Consider the following 25,724-nt stretch of genomic DNA (forward strand, 5'->3'; position numbering starts at 1 on the left):
TTATTCTCGCTTAACCGGTGGCCAGGCTATCTTTTGTAGTGAGCAGGGACTGCAGTTTGTAGATGATTGGCCTTCTTTCTGGGGCTGACCTGACCTGCTCAAGGTGGACGGCCTTCACTCTTTCTACAAAATATAGAATTACTGTTTGAGCCTTCCATGACAGTTCACATTAGAGCAGGTCGGATTACAGGCGATTAGCGAGCCTATAAGAACGGGTATAGAGGTTTTAAGGCTAGCGCTATGCCAGACTCTGACAACACACGTGTTTTTTTATTTACATTAGAGCCGTACACAACACATACTGCTGCATCAGAAAGTGATACAGTTTCTACTGAGGTGGTGCCATATGATAATAATAGGACTCGAGAGCCGATAAATAACTACCACATTCCTACAGTCATACCCTCCCGCCGCGCTTATAGTTGTTCGAGGTACAATACAGGACCCGTTACGATCAGGAATCCTGTTATGGACAATAATTCGGATAAACCTGTTTTATTGAAACTCGGTCTATTTAATATTAGATCACTCTCTTCGAAAGCCCTGCTAGTTAATGACCTCATAAGAGACCATCATCTTAACATGATTGGGTTTTGCAAGACCTGGTTAAAACCTGATCATTTTATACCGCTAAATGAGGCCTCGCCTCCAAACTTCATATGTTGCACGCCCTCATAAGTGGGTGGTGGTGTAGCCCTTATTTATGAATCTGATCTCAAACTTAGCCCGCATTCCAGTGACGCCTTTAAAACATTTGAAGTTCTCATTATGCGATCTACAGCCTCATTGCCGTTTTTTCTTGCAATTATTTACCGTCCCCCCGGCTCGTACGCTGGATTTTTAGATGAGTTCTCTGAATTTTTGACTGATTTGGTAACTCATGCAGATAATATAGTGAATATGGGTGACTTTAACATTCATATGAATCTCCTGTCAGAGCCACTTACAGTGGCGTTTCAGACAATAATTGATAGTTTTGCTTTCACGCAGATAATTGATGAAGCGACGCATAAAAGTGGTAATGTGGTACTAACCCAAGGTTTAGCATTCTCAAATGTAATGGTATTACCATATACTACTGTTAACGCTGAGCATTACTTATGAAATTTGAAGTCTGGTCTTATTACCATCGTCCTGACCACAAGCAAAGCTATAGCAGCCGAAATATTAGCTCTTCAACCATCGCTGCGCTTTCTGAGCTACTGCCTCTGGCAATTGCTTCCTTTCCGAGCAATATTGGTTCGATTGACAATCTCACAAATGATTTTAATGCTGCTCTGTTAAATGCGCTTGACTCCGTAGCACCATTAAGACCTAAAACTCATTCTAAGCGGGCTACTCTGTGGTTTACTGAGGAAACCAGGACACTTAAACAATCATGTAGGAAGCTAGAGCGCAAATGGCGTGCAACTAAACTTGAGGTCTCCGATCAGGCATGGTGTGATAGCTTACTAACATACAAAGAAGCACTCGCTTTAGCCAAAACTAATTATTCCTCCAGATTAACTGTTAAAAATAAAAACAATCCTAAATATTTATTTGATACTGTGGCAATGCTAACGCAACAGCTGCCGACTTCCAATAGCTCCTCTCGTTGAGCTCATGACCTCATGCAATTCTTTACGCAGAAGATTGAGCGCATTTGGGACAAGATTAAGGACCCCGTTCCTAAAACAATATTGAATTCCGCGAATGCTGATGTTAGTAGGGCTGATAATTGTCTGACAACCCTATCTCTTTTTAAAGTAGTATCTCTTGAAAGCAGTCCACTGATAGTGTAGTGGTACACACGCCTGAGTTGTGTGCAGGCAGCGTGGGATCGATTCCCGCTCAGTGACAGTGTCTATGTGTGCCCTGTGACTGGCTGGCGACCAGTTCGGGGTGTAGTCTGCCTTCGCCCGTTGACGGCTGGGATAGGCTCCAGCAATTCCCCGCAACCCTGTATAGGATAAGCGGTTTGGAAGATGACACATGACATGACATCTCTTGAAAGCCTAACAAATTTTGTTGGTGCGGCAAAACAGACAACTTGTATGCTCGACCCGCTTCCTGGTAAACTCGTCAAAGAATTGTTTACAACCCTAGGACCCTCTGTCTTGAATATCATTAATTTATCACTCACCTCGGGCACTGTACCAGCAGCTTTTAAGACAGCTGTTACTCGACCTCTGCTCAAGCAGCCAAACCTCGATCCAGAGAACCTCAGTAATTATAGGCCGGTTTCAAATCTCCCGTTTATTGCGAAAATTCTCGAAAAAGTTGTAGCGCAACAGCTTAGTGACCATATGGCCGCTAATAATCGATTTGAAATTCTTCAGTCAGGATTTAAAACCCATAACTCTACTGAGATAGCTCTTCCTAAAGTGACTAATGATCTTCTCCTAGCTATGGACTCCGACACATCATAAATTCTACTTTTACTTGATCTTAGTGCTGCTTTTGACACCGTCAATCATAACATACTACTAGAACGTCTTGAATTTCAGTTACAAAATGCCGGCCTTTTAGTGAGCCCAAGAGCAAAAAACAAGTCCGCAGGTTCTAGAGCGTTTTCTATTCGGGCACCAGTGCTTGCGGTTGCAGTGCAATGCCCTGCGCGCATATTAGAGGCGCTACCTCAGTAGAAATATTTAAAACACGACTAAAGACTTATTTGTACACTTCTGCATTTAGTTGAACTGTTTGCTTTGGCCTCTTTACTGCCGCTTCTATTCTTTTCTCTGCCCCCTTTTCCCAGGCTTGGGAATTAGGTGATGACGACCAAATTGGAGGTTGCTGTTTCGATCCCGGCGGCACGGTGGTCGACTGGTTAGCACGTCCGTCTCACAATTCAGAGGTCGTGGGTTCGATCCCGGCTCCGGCCACCCTGTGTGGAGTTTGCATGTTCTCCCCGTGCCTGCGTGGGTTTCCTCCGGGTACTCCGGTTTCCTCCCACATTCCAAAAACATGCATGGTAAGTTGAGTGGACTGTCTAAATTGCCCCTAGGTGTGTTTGTGAGTGCGGATGTTTGTCTCTGTGTGCCCTGCGATTGGCTGGCAACCAATTCAGGGTGTCCCCCGCCTACTGCCCAAAGACAGCTGGGATAGGCTCCAGCACGCCCGCGACCCTTGTGAGGGTAAGCGGTATGGATAATGAATGAATGAATGAATGAATGTTTCGATCCCACAGTAACTGACCGCATCAAGATCGGAGGCTGACCACATCCCCGGAGGTGCTGCTATGGAGATTTCTACATTGACCATTGGGCCCCTGCTCACTTCACCGATGTCATCTTCCTGCAGCACTTCATTTGATTAACTTTCACATTATTTTAACAAACACTGTATAATACCATAATGTGTGTTAAATGTTGCCCACTCTGCATCCATTGCAGCCTGATCATCTGGAGGGGGGATTCCCCCATCTGTGGTCCCTTCTTAAGGTTAGTTTTTCCTTGGCCTCTTGGGGGTTAAGATCAGGGGATGTCGTGTATATGCTGTCAGCATGTGAAGTCCTTTGAGACTTTCCTGTGATTAAGGGCTATATAAATAAATTTGACTTGACTTGACTTGACTTGGACAACCTGCTCCTTCAGCAATATAATCATGATTTCCCTGAAAAGAATCATGAAGAAAAGACTGAAATGTCAATTGAAGACAAACGATTCATGGACATGATGAATAGCTCAGTTAAGGTAAAGGATAGATGCTATTATCTGCCACTTCCATTCAAAATGGACTATTATAAGATGCCAGATTACAGGGAAATGGCAGAACAGCGTGCCAAATCTTTGAAAAGGAAGTTCAACAAGAACCCCAAATTCTGTAAGGACTACACTGCACTCATCAATTCCATGATTGAAAAAGGATATGCAGAACCAGTCCCACAAACGGAATGTTATCATAGTGATGGAAAAGTGTGTTATATACCACACCATGGAGTCTACCACCCCAGGAAAGGGAAGTTACGTGTGGTATTTGACTGCTCAGCATCCTTCTAATTTGTTTCATTGAACAGTCAACTCATCCAAGATCCAAATCTGACTAGCTCTGTAATTGGTGTTCTTCTTCGTTTTTGTTTGGAGTAGCTTTCACGGCTGACATTGAGAGTATGTTTCACAGAGTCAAGGTCAATACATCAGATGTGGACTACCTAATGTTTCTTTGGTGGCCACAAGGGGATGTCAGCCAAGAGCTGAAGGAATACAGGATGACTGTACATCTCTTTGGTGCCACATCTTCTTCAAGCTGTGCAAGTTATGCCCTGAAACAAATAGCCAAAGACAATCAAGGTAAATTTTCAACTTAGACCTTAGACACCATGGAGGACAATTTCTATGTTGATTACCTTTTAAAGTTGGTTCCAACAGAGAGACATGCCATTGCTTTAGCCAATGATGTCAAAGAAGCCTGCGCCAAAGGAGGATTCAACCTAAGACAGTGGATGAGCAACCGCAAAGCTGTGCTTGCCTCCATCCCAAGAAAAGACCGTGACAAAGTGGCAAAGCACCTGGAGCTGGACACTGAAACCTTACCTCTGGAAAGAGCCTTAGGGTTTCAATGGAATGCAGACACTGACATATTCAAGTTCAGCATTTTGCTGAAGGAGCAACGATATACAAGAAGAGGCATACTGCCCACTCCTGCTACTGTGTATGATCCCCAAGATTCATAGCCCCTTTTTTGTTCACTGCCAAACATATCTTGCAGGAGTGTTGTAAGAATAATTATGGTTGGGACGACGAGTTACCATCGCACATAGTGCAGTCTTGGAAAGAGTGGCTGCTGGGACTCGAGCAGATTGCAGGATTGAATATAGACCGATTTATAAAGCCCAAAACCTTTGGAGCAATTGCCTCAGCCCAAATGCACCACTTCTGTGATGCCTCAGAAAAAGGGAACATGAGCCTACTTACGACTAACTAATGATGAGAATGAGGTCCACATCGCCTTCATAATGGGGAAAGCTCATGTGGCCCCAATAAAACGGATGACCATCCCTAGAATGGAACTAACTGCCTCAGCACTGGCAGTGAAAATAGAGAACATTCCAACCACAGATATTAAGATACCACTTGAAAGTTCTGTCTTCTGGACAGAAAGCATCTCTGTTCTAAAATACATAAGAGATGACAGCCAAAGATACAAAACGTGTAGCAAATCGAGTAAGCAGAATCAGAGAAGCAACACAGGTTATGCAGTGGAGACATGTTGGAACAAAGCTCAACCCTGCAGACCATGCTTTGAGAGGGTTAGCTTTTTAAAGACACCTGGAGAAGAATTGGCCTAAACTACAGGTTGACTCAACCCCACTTACTGCAGATGATCCTGAAGTGAAAAGAACCAAAGTTATTGTAAAAACATTGCTTATCAATGACTGTGATGCCACAAATACCCCCCTGCATTACTACTCTGATTGGAATGACCTGCAAAGAGCAGCAGCTTAGTTTCTCAAACTGAAAACTCTTCTAATTCAAATTAAGAACAAGAGAAAAGAACTAAAATTGTCTGTGAACTCTCCAAGATTGGACAAAAAATGGTCAAATTTAAAGAAAGCTTGACGGTTGGAACCTTGACAGCAGACGACCTGAAGGAGGGTGATACTTAATGCAATGTTTAACTGACTAAGAAAATACTAAACGTTTAATAAATCGTAGACGGTTAAACAGTTAAACGACTAGTCGCGCACATCCCTAGTTTACACATGGAGTGATACATAGGAATGCTAACTGCGCACATTTAACAAAAACACTCACCAGGATCGAAATCCTCAAAAAAACTCTCCACTTTCCTCGGCTAACAAATGGCACAGGATTCGGCTCCTCTACCTCCCAGCTCACACGAATAAAAGAGGTTTAAGGACCTACTTCGGTTTATTCTGAGCTGTCGTCTCTCCGACTAGCATGAAAAAAAGTCTAGAAAGTTCCCTACTCTCAAACGAGAAGCGACATCATCAGTGCAGCGGTGCGTTCCAGGTACATAGGAAACGGCAGTATCGCTCATAAAAAAACCATCAAATTAACAGAAAATAAGAACAAATCAATAGTCTTAACAAACCCTGGGTTACCTGCCCATTTAACATTTTTAATGTGTGTTTTGTTGCTAACATTGTAGTGATAACAAATTACATTTCTTAATTTTTGTGTAAAGCAGTAAACCTCAGAAGGCACACGTACCTGAACTTTACTTGAACTTCAGACTAGCTACCATTATTTTCAAATCAACTAAATTAGGTGTCAATATAAAATATACAAATAAATAAATAAATAATACAAATATACATCAAATTAGATATGAATTAAAATTACATTTTACTTTGTCAAATTAACCATACCTTTGGTGACCAGGATTATTCATGAAAACAACCAAATAAAAAATACTTAAACAATAACTCAAGATAATGGATCTTTTGATTTTTCCTTGTGTGGTACTTCAAAGTTAGGACACCCCTATAAACAGAGATGAACCGATGAACTCATCTGAAATGTATTTCTATTCTTTTTTCAAAATTGTATTAACTTAACTATGAAATTCTCAAAGGGTTCTTTTTAACCAGTATTAATTTCAAATGTATTAAATTGAATTTATAAGTTACTCATTTTTACTTTCACTTCAAAGCTTTATTTCTGAAAACCTCATGAAAATAAATTCACACATCAGTGTAAATTAGTATACACAACACCAGAGGTTACAAAGGCTGGTCCTCGAGAGCCCCTATCCAGCCTTTTTTAGATGTCTCCCTCGTCCAACACTGATTCAAATGATCGGGATCATTATCAGGCTTCTCAGAGCTTGCAGATGCCTACCTGTAATTTATTTGCCACCACAGAGGAGAGGATCTGCATCACGCAGCTTGTTGCTGCTGCTGTTGCGAAGCAAACTTGACAGCAACGTGGGTGTTATGTGTGTGTAAATAAGCTTACACAAGCACGTACCACCTTCGCCGCCACCTTTCTGATCCAGTTCGTAACACAATTAAGTGAAATCTCCACAGTCCAAGCTCTTCAATTCATTTGTACTGAGGTAACTGTTTGACTCCAATAAATTCAGAACTCATCGAATTTGTAAGAATAATTTTTAAATTGTTATCACACATTTTCTGATTATGCTAAGTGAACATATGTTTGAGTTATTTTGTTTACTATATATATTTGTATTGTAAACTAAATATAAGAATGATGTGATATTTGCTTGCAATGAACAAATTGCTTCTGCTTGCATGTCTATATTTATTAGAGCCATCCAAGGAGGAAGTGAGAAAAGAAGAAGCAAGAAGGAAAAGCAAGAAGGAAGACCCGAAGTTGTTAATATGAGTGAATGTTTTTGCAGTGTAATGTACACCGTAATCTCTTTCCCACACACAAACACATAGAAAACCAAGTTCACGTATGTCCAACAGCTCGCATGAAAACAGTAATTTCTCACCCACATACACTCATATAGATAACAAGGCCAAGTGTTTCCAACGGCTTGCATAAATTCCCCGCCCCTTAGGTTGGAAACACCCATGTATTCAAGGAGTCCTGAAAGTTAATAAAAAGAGAGGGAACGGAGAAATAAGTTTAGAACGCAGAAGGAATATAGAAAGAAGCGTTCTTCTCACGAGGACAGCGGGAAGCAGAAATTGTGGTATCGCTCCATTCTCCTCATGAGCTAGGGCTTTGGATGATGTATTGGGGCGGCATGGTGGCCGACTGGTTAGCACTTCCGCCTCACAGTTCAGAGGTTGTGGGTTAGATCCCGGCTCCGGCCTCCCTGTGTGGAGTTTGCATGTTCTCCCTGTGTCTGCGTGGGTTTTCTCCAGGAACTCCGGTTTCCTCCCACATTCCAAAAACATGCATGGTAAGTTGATTGGACACTCTAAATTGCCCCTAGGTGTGATTGTGAGTGTGGTTGTTTGTTTGTCTCTGTGTGCCCTGCGACAGCTGGGATAGGCTCCAGCACGCACTTGTGAGGACAAGCGGTATCGATAATGGATGGATGGATGGATGATGTATTGGTCGGTCGTGTGCGGATGAGAGTTCATACTGCAGACACATTGTATATGGATCCGATTTATATCCACATAAGAAAGAGGCCCAGCTAAAAAATCTGAATTGTGCTTTTCACACTGCATGGAAGGAAAGGGGGAGTTGGTGGAATCGGAATTGAGTTACTGTGTGAACATAACCAAAATATCATAGGAGTCGCTTCGGGACAACCCTTTGAATGTCCTTGAGTGGTTGAGTGGCCCAGCTCGGTCCCAGACTTGATTTCGATTGAACATCTCTAGACTGATGTGAAAATGGTTGAGTATACTCTCAATTCAAACTGATGGAGCTTGAGAGGAGAGAAAGAAAGATTGGTGAAACTGTCTAAAGATAGGTGTGCCAAGCTTGTCAGTTCATATTCAAAATGGCTTGAGGTTATAATTGATAACAAAGTTGCATCAACTATGAATTCAGCAAAAGCTGTAAATTCTTGTGTCCATCCATCCATCTATACCGTTTATCCTCACAAGGGTCGCGAGAAGTGCTGGAGCCTATCCCAGCAGTCTTTGGGCAGTAGGCGGGGGACACCCTGAATTGGTTGCCAGCCAATCGCAGGGCATAAATTTGTATGTATCTTTTTAAAAAATATTTTTAGTATTATTATTTTTAATACAAGTACAATTACAAATATTTCTCCAAAATCAGTTTTCATGTTGATCAGGGGTGTTGTGTGAAGAAAAAAATATATATATATATAATAATAAATAAAAAGAAAAAGAAAATAATAATAATAATAATAATAATAATAATAATAAACAAAAATAACATAAAATGTGGGAATAACTGAAGCAGTGTAAATACTGTCCAGACGCATTGTATCTTTTTTTTTCCACATCAACAGCAATGTTCGAGGGTAAAATCGAGGCTAATTCAGTATTTGCTTATTTACAAATATATTTACCTCTTCTGTACAAATGCAGCAATTTAATTATGTGTTAGAGCAGGGGTGGGCAATTCTGGTTCTCGAAGGCCGGTATCCTTCATGTTTTATAGGCCCAATCCCAATACCCACACTTGCACCCTACGGTCTTCGCTGAAATGCACGAAGGGTTCTCGGGCGCAAGTGCACAAAAATTGCAGAATTGGGACACTTCGGGTGACGTCATCGATGTATGCCCCTGCGTCAGTGAACATGGCGGCACAAATTGTTGTTTTGTCAATTTTGCTGTTTAAAATTATATTAAAATGTCAGTAAAGTAGTCGTAAAGTAGTCGTAAAGTAAAACTCTGTCTCTCTCTTTCTGTCGATGGGAGCTATCACTTCATTATTTGGACTATTTGCAGCTCCTGCACGATTTGCAGCACATACGCAGAGGGTTGCTAAGTACGGAAGCTAAATTAGGACAAAATACGTAGGTAAACCCTGAGTATAAAACATTGATTAAAATTGCACATATACATATGATAAACTTTGTAATAATTGAATACTTACATTTGAAGAGACTTTTTTTCAGCACAGTTACAGAAATTCCAACGAATGTCGTCAGTTTCCCACTATTTTGGTCAAATCCACAATGAATCGTAGGTAATATGCTTCGGCTTAGGGGGCATGGATGAAGACTTCGCCGAAGTGCGGAGCAAGGGCGCAAAGGGGGCGGGGCAACAGTGCACTTCGCAGAATTGGGACGCCCTACGTACTCGTACCCTTCGCTTGAACGTGCAAGTGAAGGGCACAAGGGTGCAAGTGCGGGGATTAGGCCATAGTCACCCTGCTGCCATTCACCTGATTCAAATGATCGGATCGTTATCCTGCTTCTGCAGACCTTGCTGATTATATGATCATTTGAATCAGGTATGTTGCAGTAGGGAGACATAGAAAACATGCAGGATACCAGCCCTCGAGGAATTGCCCACCCCTGTGTTGGAGTCATTATGCCAGGCAAACATTTATTTTAAAAAATACTTTTAACAGGTGAGTTTGACCCTCAAAATAAAAAAGGAGGGACAAAAAAATAATCACACGCTTTTCACCATGAGCCGACACAGATGCGCCCTCCGTTTATAATATAACTTTATTTTATCTCAACAGATATGTGGAAGTAAATAAACGTTTGTCCCCCACCTGGCCGTAGGCACTGGCTTCTGCGCTTGTCTGGGCCTTGAGCTTGACATGGTTGACATCAGTGGAGAGCTGTGACACAGGGTGAGTTAGGACTGCCAGCTGTGAGCAATCAAGTCCATTTTCTAGTCAGGGACACAGGGATCCCCAGGGCCAAAGCTCTCCACCACCCCCAGCTTGCAGCCTCCTCACCCCCTGGTCCCACTGAGAGCCAGCAGAGCTGTATTAGTGCCACATGTTGTCCTCTTATTTAACCTCTGAGTGAGGAAGGCAAAGCTGTCATTTTTCAATATTTTTTCAACCGAGAGAGCAACACACACCTGCACTGACCAGTGAAAACATGCATTTCTATACAACATAATAAGCATGACCAAACCTTGGCAATGAGGCTGTTGCATCATGAGACTTGGACCACTGCAGATGACATTCAGAGGGTGAGATCGATAGCCCTGGTTTACATGGAACCATGTATTCCGATTAGAAAGGATCCAAATGACCAAATAGAATGAAAATGCTCCATATAAACACCTCAATCAGAAGAAAAAGGTGAAATTGTAATGGAATTTCATTCGGATTCACAGGAGTGGTACATTCCTTTTGCCAATCCGATTGAGCGCCATGTAAACAGTTCAATCGGAATAGCCAGGCTTCGTCCGGTCTACGCATGCTCAGTCTTGACGTCAATGTGAAGTGACGTCGTTGTATACACACTTTAAAATCGCAGCGTTTAACGAGAGCTGGTCTGCGATGCGAGAACTTGTTTTAAAGTACTGGTAGCCTGTTTTTATCAAGATGCTGCTTTAATAAAAGCAGAGGTGAGCATTTTACTCAGATTTGCGGGTCCGTCAATCGCCAACCTTCTGCAGCCTGGGTACCCTTCCACAATCCATATATCTGTCTATTTGTCAAGCCGGACCAAATAGTACTCGCCTCTCGGTCAGTCAGTCTATTATTTTAACACAAAGCGCTTCTGTCTACCGTCTTACCCTCCACCGCCACGACCCCCGCCCCCCCTCCCTCTCCTCTGCCCCGTTAAGTACAGTAAGTATAGTAAATGAAATGTGAAACTGAAACTATATATATACATATATATATATATATATATATATATAAACTCTTTATATCACGGTCACGTCCGACCTTGGACGTGTAGATGGTAACGATTGCACTTCTGCACTTTTTCCTCCGAGTCTACCTCACTTGCGCATTGCATTTTTACTTTTTTGTTGACTGTTTTTATCTTATTTTTAATTTTTTAATTTTCGTGAATCAGTGAATCGCTTGATCCCACGGACTAGCATACAGCTAGCTTACGCCGAAACAGGCTAGCTTGGTGCTAGTGTATTAAAATGCCTTCAGACAACAGCAACGAACACAATAGCCTGCTGGAGAAGGCAAATAAAACAATCACTGACCTTAGAAGGGATATTCGTCGTCTGTCAGAGGAGCTCCAGGAGAAGGAATCGGTCATCTCTTGCTTCGCGACCCGTTTCCCGGAACTCTCCGTCATGGTTATGAGGAGGCACGCTCGTGAGATCCTCTCGGAGACAATGACGGCTGAGGCGGCTGGCCTCTCGGACACGGCGAGGTGGGATCCGATTGCCTGCCCGGGGCCATCCTGCTCGACACCGCTGCAGAGTGACACCTGGGCCGACGCTGGGGCTGTGCTCCCAGGGGCTCCCTCGGATTCCCCGCCGCCCACGGCGACGACCTCGGCCGGGAACCCCATGATGGGCGGGTCCGCCGATGGCCCGGCCGTCCACTCACGCGTCGGGCTGCTCCGGGACGCGGTGTCCCGGTACACGAGTGGCCGACATCACCGGCATCATCGGCGACATAGTTAACATCCTGCCGGGTGACTCTCTGCCATCATCCATAACCCGGCTCATCATTCACGTGGGGAGGAACGAGACAATACGCCGACAGTCTGAGCAGACGAAGAGAGACTTTCACGCCCTCTTTGCCTTGCTTAGAACCTGCGGTCTGTCGGTCTGGGTGAGTGGCGTTTTGCCGGCATTGTCTCGCGGGCTCGAGCGCTTCAGCCGCCTTTTAAGCTTGAACACGTGGCTCCTACGCACTTGTGGCCACCTTGACGTTGCTTTTATTGACAATTTTAACCTATTCTGGAATAGACTTAAAAATCTAGTGGGCATCTGTGGTACTGTTTTTGACTGGTTTTATTCCTATCTCACAGACCGATATTTCTTTGTAAGTATGGATACTTGTTCCTCCAAAACCCATGAAATTAAATGTGGGGTTCCTCAAGGTTCGATTTTAGGCCCCCAACTTTTTAATCTTTATATGCTTCCCCTCGGGGATGTCATCAGGGGACACGGCATCAGCTTTCACAGCTATGCTGATGACACGCAGCTGTATATTGCCGTGGCTCCTGATGACACAGGACCCATTGATACCCTTTTAAATTGCATTTTAGATATCAAGTCATGGATGGCAGATAATTTCCTACAGCTCAATCAGGACAAAACTGAGGTTTTAGTTATCGGTCCTGAAGGTCAGAGAGAGAAGCTTTTACCAAAACTGCAAGTTTTTAATCCCTCACATTATGTGAAGAACCTTGGCGTCATTTTTTACTCTGAGCTCAGTTTTATTCCTCATATTAAAAATGCAACCAAGTTTGTTTTTTATCACCTTAGGAATATCGCCAGAGTCCGCCCGTTTCTCTCTCAGGCTAACACAGAAGTGCTGATGCATGCTTTTATTTCCTGTCGTTTAGATTACTGTAATGCCCTGCTCTCTAGCCTCCCGAAAAAGAGCATGTCACCGTTGCAACTACTGCAGAATTCAGCTGCTCGGGTACTGATGGGCATTGGCTCCCCATGTGTTTCAGGATCGATTTTAAGGTACTTTTATTAGTTTATAAACGTGTTAATGGTCTTGGGCCATCTTATTTATCTGATTTGCTTTTATCATACTAACCCTCGCGGATCCTCAGGTCCTCTGGCGCCGGCCTTTTAATTATTCCAAGGGTGAGGACCAAAATGCATGGCGAGGCTGCATTCAGCCATTTTGGTCCTCACCTTTGGAATAGCCTGCCAGAGGACGTCAGGTCTGCAGAGACTGTTGATATATCTAAGAGGAAGCTCAAGACACACCTTTTTAGTTTGGCTCTTAACAACTTTTAAATAATTTATCTTTTCTTTTGATTGAAGATTATTTTTATCTTATTTTACTGATTTTAGTTCTTAGACTATACTACTGTTCTGTCTTTTAGTTTTGTTGCTCTCTGCTGTTGTCAGCTTTTAGCTCCAGTGTTTCCTCATGGGGGGGCTCCTGCGTTGAAGGAGGGGTGACTGCCCTTCCCACGGGGGCTGTCATCGCAGGGACTCCTTGGGTCCGGGTGGCCAGCGGCCTCTACACTTTGTGTGGGGTCCGCCTGTCTAATCCGGGCTGGGGGTCTCTGTGGTTGAGGGCTGTCACTCCCCTCAGCGCGGATGAGCTCCCCTTGGGTACCCTTTCCTCATATGGTTTCTCTGTGCCTTGTCATGTCTTTTTAACACATTTGATCAGGTTGTGCACTTTGTGTGGGTGTGTGTGAGTGAGTGCTGATGTACTAGTGGATATCTGTCTTGGGTTTGTTGGGAGGGAGGGCGTGAATGGATCTTTTTATGTTTTGCTTTGGATGTTTTACAGCACTTTGAGTTGCATTTTTATGTATGAAAAGTGCTATATAAATAAAATGTCATTGATTGATTGATTGATATATACATATATACACACCGTTCAAACGTTTGGGTCACTAAGAAGTTTCCTTATTTTTGAAACGCCATTTGTAGGATCATCATCAGTTTCTTGGCAATTTCTCGCATGGCATAGCCTTAATTTCTAAGAACAAGAATCAACTGTAGAGTTTCACATGGAAATTCTTTTTTTCTGGCCATTTTGAGCTTTTAATAGACCCCACAAATGTGATGCTGCAGATAGTCAACCTGCTCAAAGGAAGGTCAGTTTTATAGCTTCTCTAGTGGTAATGATGATTGCACAAATGTTTTCTAATATCCTTGAGCCTTCTGACGCAATGGACAAACACCATGTACCTTTAGAACACTGGCGTCATAGTTGCTGGAAATGGGCCTCTATACACCTATGTAGGTATTGCATCAAAAAACAGACATTTGCAGCTAGAATTGTCATTTACCACGTTAATAATGTATAGAGTGTTTTCTTCTTTTCCTTTCGGCTTTTCCCTTCAGCGGTCGCCACAGCGAATCAATTGCCTCCATCTAACCCTGTCGCCTGCATCCTCTTCTCTCACATCAACTACCTTCATGTCCTCCCTCATTACATCTATAAACCTCCTCCTTGGTCTTCCCCTAGGCCTCCTGCCTGGCAATTCAAAACTCAGCATCCTTCTACCAATATATTCACTATAGCCCCTTCTCCACCAACAAGCCTAGGAACTTTTTGTTCCTGGTAATATAAGTTCCTGGTAACAAAGGTTCCTGTGGCCCAGGTTGTTTGCGTCTCCACAGCATCAAATAGTTCTTGGTAAAATATGCAAATGAGACTGATGACACATCAGTGGGAGGTGTTGTGTTACTTCCCTGCTCAATACTGACACCCTACATCAACATCATTGCAGGTAGAGAATAATTAAGTGACCTTTAAAGCTAGCATATTAATAATAATAATAAATGTAATATTGGTTAACTTTAAAATACACAATCAATATTAAAGTGTGTCAACAGGAAAATCAGAGTGAAAGTATTGTCGCTTAATGCTTATGTAAACTTACCTTTTTATTTACTCTTTATCTCGATAAAGCAGTAGAAAACTATTCTGATTTGCAATGTCATCCAGGCTGCAAACAGTCTTTGAGGCAGTGATTTACAGACATATTTATGTACCGGTATATATTTTTTTAATGAAAAAGATTTTCCATAATACACATAAAAGCTGACCCTATTTGTAGCCTGTCATTGAAATTAATATGTACGTAAGATATAGCTTGTGCATACATCATGTTGTTTTTATATGAGTATGTGTATTTGTTTTTATTTTGCCATGTTTTAATCTGCTGTCTGTAGCCTGGTCAGCATTGCAAATACCGTACCTGGATACGTAAAAGTTAAATAAATGAAATAAATACATGGTTTCATTAACAGCTCTTATGGAGTTTTTAATTACAGCAGCGTGAAGTACGTTTTGGAAAAAAAAATTATATATTGAGACTTTTTATTTGTGCACATGAAAAGACAAAAAACACACAGCCAGAAGCCGGGCTGAATTTTCTAGTCTTGCGCCCGGACCAACTCGGCATCGCTCGCAACTTGGAAAAATGTCTGGCTTGCCACACGTCATATTCTGCCACAGTGAACTCCTGGCTTGCGATTTCCATTTCTGCGATTGAATCCAAGGTCCCACCCCCAACGCGGTTTCCTACTGACATGATAGAAACGCAAATTTAATAACGTGCAGAAAAATGTCATAGTTAAGTATTCGTGGATATAAGTCAGTGATTTATGCAGACGTTTGCATTTTATGTTCAACAGTTGGTTTTCTTTAGATATATTTATTCAGGTGCAGTTTTTTATTAAATGTGCAATATTTTCTTTTTTTCATGAGTAATGTACTTGAGTTCATAAAGGTGGAAGCTATGTTGAAGAGGCAAAGCCTTACCTTTGGCAGCAGCCTGTTATTGCTGTAAGTAACTAAAAAGTGCTACTGATAATTGCTGCAACAGGTGGCAAACTAAATAAAACCACAAAGTATTTCTGTGAGTACAACAGGTATTTTACCTTCATGCCTCAGAAACAGCAGCATAGCACATCCAGGATCCAGGAAGAGTTGATTGGTCTCCTTTTTCGCTTACATGTTGACATACAAAAGCAAAATGAGTAACAGTAAACAATTTAAGTGCCCTACAAATTATTGTAAAATGAAATTTACCAGGACTGGCGATGCTTGAGTCGCAGGAGACACTGCACTTCTGTGTAGCGGATGATGACTGCTCATGATTTCTTCACTTGAAACTGTTTCAAAATGTCCATCCAGAACAGCTGTAAATCAAAATACATGCCCAAAAAAGGCCAGAGTTCACTATTAGATTATATGGGCCTGTAATTTAAGACAATAAATACAATACATACAATACAATAAATCCACTATCCTGATTTATGAATCAGTGGTGAGACTTTAAACATCTAACCATTTTCGGTGCACATGCACTCACACAATTTGTGTTTCTACTAACAATGAAAATAATCATAATAATCCAGAGCCACAGCAGAATCCATCGCTCCGGTGTCCAAGAACGCTTGTCCAACCCATGGCGTTTAGTTGATCGTACAATTTGCTCACTCGACTGTCATTTCCACTCGGGCTGTTGTGATCCGTGAGCATTTTATTCGTCTGGTTTTAACTTTTCACCTTACGCCAACTTGTTTTGCCATGTGAACAGTTTAAACTCGCCTTGCTCGGCAGTAATAAGATGGTACATACTGGTCGCTTCTTGTCGCTGATTCAAAGTTGGGTTGGATGTCTTTGTCCCCCGAAAAAAATGCTCACAAGAGCCTGCACATATTCGTCCGTCTAGATATTCATTCACTTTTCCTTACATTTGAAATATTGGACGAGCAAGCACATCGATTAGCAGTTACTGGAGCTAAAGGCTAAAGGCATCGTGAACACCCCCCCCCCCCCATGTCCGACCGACCAATCTGCGTTTGTCAGCTCAGCCCGCCCCCGCATAGAGTTCCGTCTTGGCCATCATGGCCCTGGTCACTTGCGGGTCCGAAATGCCCCCACTAATGTCCCAGGCCATTTCGTTACCCTGGTAAATTTTTCAGGTGGAAACAAAAGGTGGAACCACTTTACCAGGGTAAAGTGAAAGGTTCCTCCAAAGGTTCCTGCCATGGAAAAGGGGCTTATCTCTCCTCTGGACATGTACAAACCATCTCAGTCTGCCCTCTCTGACCTTATCTCCAAAACCTCTAACATGTGCTTTCCCTCTGATGTACTCATTCCTGATCCTATCCTCCCCGGTCACTCCCAGAGAGAACCTCAGCATCTTCATCTCTGCCACCTCCAGCTCTGCCTCCTGTTTTTTCCTCAGTGACACTGTCTCAAGACCAAACAAAATCGCTAGTCTCACCACAGTTTTGTACACCTTTCCTTTCATTTTAGCTGAAACTCTTCTATCACACGTCACACCTGACACTTTTCTCCACCCGTTCCAACCTACCTGTACATGCTTCTGTACACCTCTTTTCCACACTCTCCATTGCTCTGGACCCTAAGTAATTAAAATCCTCCACCTTCTTGATCTCTTCTCCCTTTAACCTCACACTTCCACTTGGGTCCCTCTCATTCACACACATGTATTCTGTCTTACTGCAGCTAACCTTCATTCCTCTCCATTCCAGGACAAACCTCCACCTCTCTAGCTTCTCCTCTACCTGTTCCCTGCTCTCACTGCAGATCACAATGTCATCTGCAAACATCGTAGTCCATGGAGATTCCTGTCTGACCTCGTCTGTCAGCCTGTCCATCACCATAGCAAACAAGAAGGGGCTCAGAGCTGATCCCTGATGCAGTCCCACCTCCACCTTGAACTCCTCTGTCACACCTACAGCACACCTCACCACTGTGTTACAGTCCTCATACATGTCCTGCACCGCTCTCACATACTTCTCTGCCACTCCAGACTTCCTCATATAATACCACAGTTCCTCTCTGGGCACCCTGTCATAAGCTTTCTCCAGATCTACAAAAACACAGTACATCTCCGTTTGACCATCTCTGTACTTCTCAATCAACATCCTCAAAGCAAATACTGCATCTGTAGTACTTTTTTTGGCATGAAACCATACTGCTGCTCACAAATGCTCACTTCTGCCCTTAGTCTAGCTTCCACTACTCTTTCCCATAACTCCATTGTATGGCTCATCAGCTTTATTCCTCTGTAGTTGCAACAACTCTGTACGTCTCCCTTGTTCTTAAAAATGGGAACACAGATTTTAAGCGCCTTCGTTTCTCTCTCTTTTTTTTTGTTTAACTATTTTACGTGACCATTTAGTTTAATGATGTGCCGTCTTAGGACGTCATGCTTACTTTTTAACACCTCATTGAACATTAATAATGACAAACTCCAACCCTAAGTCAGTCGGGGCTAGGCTTGCCAACTTCCGGAAAAATAAATATGGGACACCTCATCGGCAGGAACGGCCGACCTGACTGCCTTCAACTAGGGATGGGCAGATCGATACCAAAATATCCATATTCCTATCCAGAGTTCTCAATTTTAAGTATGGATCCTCAAGCTAAAGTATTGATATCTGCAATTAATTCATATGTACTGTACAATATATTTATTCATCCATAATTTAGAAGGTTGTATTGTCATCCAATCAGCATTTTTGCTATGTGTTGCCAAGGGCAGAGAGCTTTCTGCATTGGCAGAAACAGACTGCTGGCTCTGGTCATTATTCATCAATGTCAATCAATCAATCAATTACCTGTCTGTTTAACGGACATGTCAATCATTTGTACTGTTTATTCCACCCCAAAATTATTATGTTTGTTCACACAATGCTGACATTCATTGCACATTCCCATATTAACCTTGATCAGAGGGTTAAAAAAATATAATTCTTTACATACCATATCTAGCTCTGGCGTTACCTGGTGGACAACAAATTTGTCTAGGGTTCCCCTAGTTTTGTTGTGCCTTCCGTATGTCTCCACCACTGAAAGCATGTTTGTTTGAGGTCAGTCAATCCACCATGGACTGTGGAAAAAGTGGCAAACAGTGCAGTGCACTTGATAGATTTTTTGTCTCACTTTTTCGACCCGTAGGTTTTCTGCTTTTGAGTCCTCTGTATTTTTGCAATCATTTCTGCGGAGGAGTAGTGCTTCTGCCGGCGACCATGCTGGTCGCAGGTGTGTCACTGTGTCATTCACGCTGCTTTGTTTGTCTTCCGCTATCGAGTTTGGCAAGCGACATTAACTCGACCAATAAGATAAGCGGATTTGGTATCGTCATACTCGTATACTAGTGCCCAATACGTCTATTTGTTTTACTCATTTGCTAGCTTGTGCATTTAACATTTGCGTTACGTGACGGAGATGCTAGCTTGTGCATTTAATATTAGTGTTACGCAACGGAGACAACTTGGCTTTCGGGGTGGGGGGGGGGGCAAGGGCGTTGCTGCGGCCCGATCCAAAGCAGCTCGCGGTGGTTGGGAAACCCTGCTATAAGTTACAAACATGATCCAACGATGCAGAACAGCTACCATGTCTTAGCCGGTCAGTGCGACCCCTTAGGCTTCCTTATCCCATACAGCACTTGAGCCAAGATGCTGGTCCTACGCCTCTGGGAGAAACACAGTGACTGGGATGATTCTCTCCTTCCCCAAGACCAGTGACTGGGATGATTCTCTCCTTCCCCAAGACCTCTTTCAAGCGTGGAACAGCTGGGAGGAAGAGCTAAGGTTCCTCATGTCTGCCTCAAGTCACCTGACCAAGAGCCTACTACCTACCTGCTGAGGTAGACACGTTAAGCGTCACCCATGAAGTTCATGTGTTCTCGGATGCTTCCCAGCAAGCATACGGGTCAGTGACGTACATGAGAACAAGTGACAAGCAAGCTCAAGTCCACCTGTCTTTCCTTCTTGCTCGCTCAAGAGTTGCACCCAAGGCTGGCAAGCCTGTCTCATCCAGCAGCAGGCTGCTCGCCTTGTCTCCTGAGATGGATGAAGAGGAGCTCATTCGTGTTGGAGGTAGGCTTCGTCATACAGAGGATATTGCCTCGACAGCAGTGTATCCCATCGTGCTGGATCCTAGTCACCCCTCCACTAAACTCCTCATTCAAGACAGTCATCTGCATTATCCTGGGCCAGAGAGTGTTCGCGGGGATACGGCGCTCTTCCTGGATTCTGTGTGGCTGAGAAGCAGTACGTCGTTACCAGCATGCCTGCACAGAATGCCGTCGCTGGAAGGATAGACCTGCTGTCTCTGATGGCAGACCTTCCACCTGCTCCTCTGGGCCTCTTCAAGCCAGCCTTCTTCTGAACTGGGATGGACTGTTTTGGGTCATCCTGGTCAAGTGGGAAGGCACACAGAGAAGAGGTGGGGGATCATTTAAGTGTCTCACCACCAGAGGTGTACACTTAGACCTTCTGAACACGATCAACGGCGACTCATTCCTGATTGGTCTCGGGCAGTTTATCGCCCGCCGAGGGACACCTGCTGAGCTGTATTCGGACCAGGGAACCAACTTCCAAGGAGCGGAAAGGGAGCTGCGAGAGGCGTTCACTGCCCTGTCCCCAGATCAGCTACAGCAACAGCTAGACAAACATAAAATCAGCTTCCACTTCAACCCCCCTGCAGCGTTGCAAAGGGAAATACGTTCCATGAAGACAGCCTTGTACACCACTGTGGGAGCCCAGCCTGTCCCAGAGAAAGTACTAAGGACCGTGCTGCTTAAAGTGGAAGAACTCCTCAATTCGAAGCCGCTAGGATACGTCTCATCCAGCCTCAATGACCTTGATCCTGTGACACCCAATGTCCTGTTGATGGGGCGGCCGGATGGATCGTTACCCCAGGTTGTCCAGAGCCCAACCATCTCAACCGTCGTCACTGCCGACACTCCCAAGTCCTGGTGAACCACTTCTGGTCCAGCTTCGTGCGGAACCCGCCAGAAGTGGCACTCCACCAGAGCCAACATCATGGAGGGCGCTGTTGTGATGTTGGTGGGCCCCCAGCTTCCATGAGCGATGTGGCCAATGGGCCACGTCACCCAAGTTCATCGCAACGCTGATGGACACGTCCGCTCTGCAGATCTGCAGATTGGCAGTCGCAGATACACCAGACCAGGTTGGTCATTCTGCCAGCTCTCCCAGCTGGTGAGGAGGACATCGCTACTATGAAGACCAGCCCACCGTGAGACATTCGAGACTGTCACCTTTCTTAGTAGAGAATGTACTTGTTAAATGTTAAAATATCATTATATTTGGTGTTTTGTAGTAGAGTTGCGTCACTCTAGCTAACTCTCGCGGGAAGGGCGATACGTATGCGAGGCCATCTACAACTTGTTGCGCAGTTGTTGTTATATAGCATGCGTTCGGTCCTGCTGTTTGTGTACATTCTTGCACACGAGTGAGTGCAATAACTAGTGACTTCATGTCGTGTATTGTGTGTTTATGCATTAAGGCGCTGTATGTATTGCTGTTTATGTGATCCGTTAAGCTTCGTCGCTGTGCTGTGCCCTGGCACATTCCTTTGAAGTTTTCCCCCCGAGTTGGATGAGTGCCTCAGGCACGTCGCATGGATGTTAGTGTGCTGGGGTCTCACTTATCAAAGAGTGTGTAGGATTCAAACTAAAAGTGTACGTACGCACAAAATCCGAAAATGGCATATACGAAAAAAAATCCGACCTATTAAAAAACGAGCGTATATACACGCACCTGTAGGACTTTTTCCCTTGATAAGTCACTGAACTTGGGAGCCCGAATGTACCGCCCTCTATGTGGCCAAAAATCCATATATGGTCAGTGCAAAAGCAGTACATGAAAATGAATGAGCCATGCTGGCCACTGCTTCGTAAAAGATGAATCATGCCCTAATGCTTTTCAGTGGGGTGGAAACAAGGAAGGGAATATTGTTTGGTGGCAGAAGTTGGCATTGTACAAAAAATATCAACAAACATGACCAGCAGGAAAAAAGGAAAAACAAAGTGCTCGGACTTAAAAGGAGATGATTATACAATTGCGATGGTGCGACCCATCTAGACTTAATTGCTGCTCCTCTATGGATCATAGGCGCAGGTGTGCGCTCAGACAGAGGGACACAACAGGGAATGCAAATGTTGCTGCACTGAAAAAAGTAGCCTATTTATTTATTTTTTTTTAATGAACTTTTTATTGGGTATTTCTTTTTTAAACACGGAATTAAAAAAAACAAAAAAACAAATACAAAAAAAATAATGACCATAATGGTCGCTTCCAGGGCCGGAATGTCCCTGGGCCAACTCGTTACCATGGTAAATTTTTCGGATGGAAACAAAAGGAGGAACCACTTTACCAGGGTAAAGTGAAAGGTTCCTCCAAAGGTTCCTGCAGTGGAAAAGGGGCTAATCAGCGCAATTTGTTTCCCAGCCGGTGACTCGCGCGAGAGTGCGACTTCGAACCCCAAGCGCAACCCAGCAAGTGTAGCCGCGCTGCGGGACTGCGCAGCAACACCATCAGCTACTGAAAAAAAATTTTTATTTGATTTATTTCATTCGGACATGTACATCGGTTGCACGTGGCAAACTTGTGTAAAACGAACACATTGTAACGTCTTCTAAAGACACGGCATCAGAGGTAGCTGCACCTTCCGCTCACTCCTCCCTCACTCGCACACATCTCCCATCCAAAGAGTCACGCGATACATACCTCTCGAACAACACAACTCAGCAAAACACAAATGTCATCACAACACAGATAACCCAATTCGTTACACTATATTCAAATATTTTTAAGAGTAGACAATTCCGTCAGTTGTCGGTCAGTTATTTCTATTCATGTGCAACCGTCCGAATTAAGTAAATCCAAAGCCACCTACACCAGTTGATTTTTTTTTTGTGACGTATTGTCGCAACTTGATTCATCGATGCCAACGATGAAATAGAAGCACTGTTCAGTCTTTCATTGACAATATACAATGAGTGCAAAAGTGATAATAAAAGAATAGAGGGGTTTGTATCCTTTGTTCGCCTGTACAGCCACTCAAAGCTATCGAACACGGGATATTTTTGTCATTCCGAATAAAGATCTCTAGTCTCCTGTTTACATGTAACGTGATCTACAGGGCCCGTGCATCATCCGCCATGTTAGGAGCTACAGTGAATGAGCGTACATTAAAGGCTGTGCATTTGTCGATTCAAATACATGTTAAAATGCAAGAAATGCGCAGGGCTTTACAAGGATGAATTAGACAGTGAAGCCAGAGACCGATATCTTACAAAACAGACATTATATTCACGAAGTCGTGGCTAACAGCGCTAACACCGAATGAGGTCGTAGAATTGGACGGCTTCCAAATCATACGCGCGGACAGGACGCTGGAGAATGGAAAGAGGAAAGGAGGAGGGCTGGCTGTGTTTGTGAACGATAGATAGTGTAATCCTGGGCACATCACGATTAAGGAGCAGCTTTGCAGCAGGGATATTGAGCTGCTAGACCGTCTACGTCCCCCCCGCTGCCAGCGGCGACACAGCCTGTGATGTCTTGACTGCAGCAGTGAGCAGGCTACAAACACAGCACCCAAATGCCCTGATACTCATCTCTGGTGACTTCAATCATGCCTCCCCTTCCTCCTCTCTGCCTTCATTCAAACAGTATGTCACCTGCCACACCAGAGACAATAAAACACTGGACCTTTTCTACGCCAACACCAAGGAGGCATACACATCACTGCCCCTCCCCCCGCTGGGCAAAGCTGATCACAACCTGGTGGCTCTCCAGTCTGTGTACAAACCTCTGGTCCGCAGGCAGCCAGCTGTGACCCGCACGGTTCAGAGATGGTCTGGAGAGGCCGAGGAGGCCTTAAAGGACTGCTGCAGCAGAACTGTGTGGGAAGTATTCAGCGATGCTCACGGGGAAGACATTAGTAGTCTAACGGACACTGTTACAGACTATATAAATTTCTGCATGGAGAACACCATACCCACCAGGACAGTAAGGTGTTTCTCCAACAACAAACCCTGGATCACACCAGACATAAAAGCTTTCCTGAAGGAGAAGAGGAGGGTTTTTGCGTCAGGAAACATAGAGGAGCGGAAGACTGTGCAGCGCCAGCTGAGGAGGAGGATCAGAGAGGGGAAAAGGTCCTACAGCAAGAGGATGGAGGAGCAGCTGCTGCCGAATAATGCCAGGGGAGTCTGGAGGGGCCTGAAGACCATCTCAGGCCACGGACAACCCAAAACCCGGACTGGGGGGGGACCTGCAGTGGGCAAATGAGCTGAATCTCTTTTTCAATAGGTTCGATCAGATGCCTGCCTCCACTCAGTCTCTCCTGCTGCAGCCTCCACCTGCTCCACCTACTCCTCCTGCTGGGCGTGTCTCCCCCTCCCCCCTTCTCTCCACAGTCTCCAGCTCCCAGCTACACCAGATAGCCACCACTCCCTCCTGCCCAGCCTTGGCCTTCACAACATCTCAGGTGAAGAACCAGCTGAAGAAGATGAAGGCGAGGAAGGCAGTGGGTACAGATGGCATTAGCCCCCAGCTCCTCAAATCCTGCGCAGACCAGCTGTGTGGAATTGTCCAGCACATGTTCAACCTGAGCCTGAAGCTGGGCAGAGTCCCCCAGCTATGGAAAACATCCTGACTGGTCCCGGTGCCAAAGACCCCCCACCCGAAGGAGCTCAACAGCTTCAGACCAGTGGCGCTGACGTCTCACCTGATGAAGACCCTGGAGAGACTGGTCCTTGTCCACCTGCGCCCCCTGGTGAGCTCCTCAATGGACCCACTCCAGTTCGCATACCAGCCTGGCATCAGTGTGGATGATGCCATCATCTACCTCCTCCACACTTCACTCTCCCACCTGGAGAAGGCGGGGAGCACTGTGAGGATCATGTTCTTTGATTTCTCCAGTGCTTTTAACACCATCCAGCCCACCCTATTGGGAGACAAGCTGGAGCGGGTGGGGGTGGCCCACCACCTCACCACATGGATCCAGGACTACCTCACAAACCGGCCACAGTATGTGCGGACACAGGACTGTTTGTCTGACGTGCTCCTCTGTAGCACGGGGGCCCCACAGGGAACTGTCTTGGCTCCCTTCCTGTTCACCCTCTACACCTCGGACTTCAACTACAGCACCCCTACCTGTCACCTGCAGAAGTTCTCTGACGACTCTGCGATTGTCGGCCTCATCACAGGCGGAGATGATCGGGAGTACAGAGAACTTACTCAGGGTTTTGTGGACTGGTGCCAGCAGAACCGCCTCCTGATCAATGCGGAGAAATCCAAAGAAATGGTGGTGGATTTCGGTAGGCGCCATCACTCTTCACCTGCACCAGTGAATATCCGGGGAACAGATGTTGAGAGAGTCTCTAGTACCTGTACCTGGGTGTTCATCTGAACAATAAACTGGACTGGGGTGACAACACAGACGCCCTCTATAGGAAGGGTCAGAGCAGACTCTTCCTACTCAGGAGACGGAGGTCTTTTGGGGTTCAGGAAACTCTCCTCAGGAACTTTATGACTCTGTGGTTGCATCGGTCATCTTCCAGGGAGTGGTCACCTGGGCAGGCGGCGTCTCGGCCCGGGACAAGAAGCGGCTGGACAAACTGGTCGGGAGGGCCGGCTATGTCCTGGGCTGCTCCCTGGACTCTGTGGACTCGGTGGGGGACAGGAGGATGTTGGCCAAGCTGTCATCAATGCTGGACAACCCGGACCACCCCCTCCAGGGCACCCTAACAGCAATCCACAGCTCCTTCAGTGACAGACTGTTACACCCTCGCTGTGCAAAGGAGAGATTCCGCCGCTCCTTCTTGCCTGCTGCTGTCAAGACTCTTTAACAAGAACATTGTGTAGTCTCTACAAACTGGCGGACATTAGTGCAATTGTGCAGTCCTGCACCTGAGCTCATATCGTGCAATACCCAATATTCCCCACTACTGTAATACCGTGCAATACTCAACATTCCCCACTACTG

General features: G+C 44.7%; 1 pseudogene; it reads left to right on the forward strand.

The window, feature by feature from the left end:
• Positions 1 to 921: 921 nt before the first annotated feature.
• On the forward strand, positions 922 to 20,689 carry LOC147152440 (uncharacterized; annotated as a pseudogene).
• The last annotated feature ends 5,035 nt before the right edge of the window (positions 20,690 to 25,724 follow it).

Source organism: Filicampus tigris, chromosome 1 (genome assembly GCF_054856515.1).
Source record: "Filicampus tigris isolate MCC_2025a chromosome 1, RoL_Ftig_1.0, whole genome shotgun sequence".
Classification (NCBI taxonomy): domain Eukaryota; kingdom Metazoa; phylum Chordata; class Actinopteri; order Syngnathiformes; family Syngnathidae; genus Filicampus; species Filicampus tigris.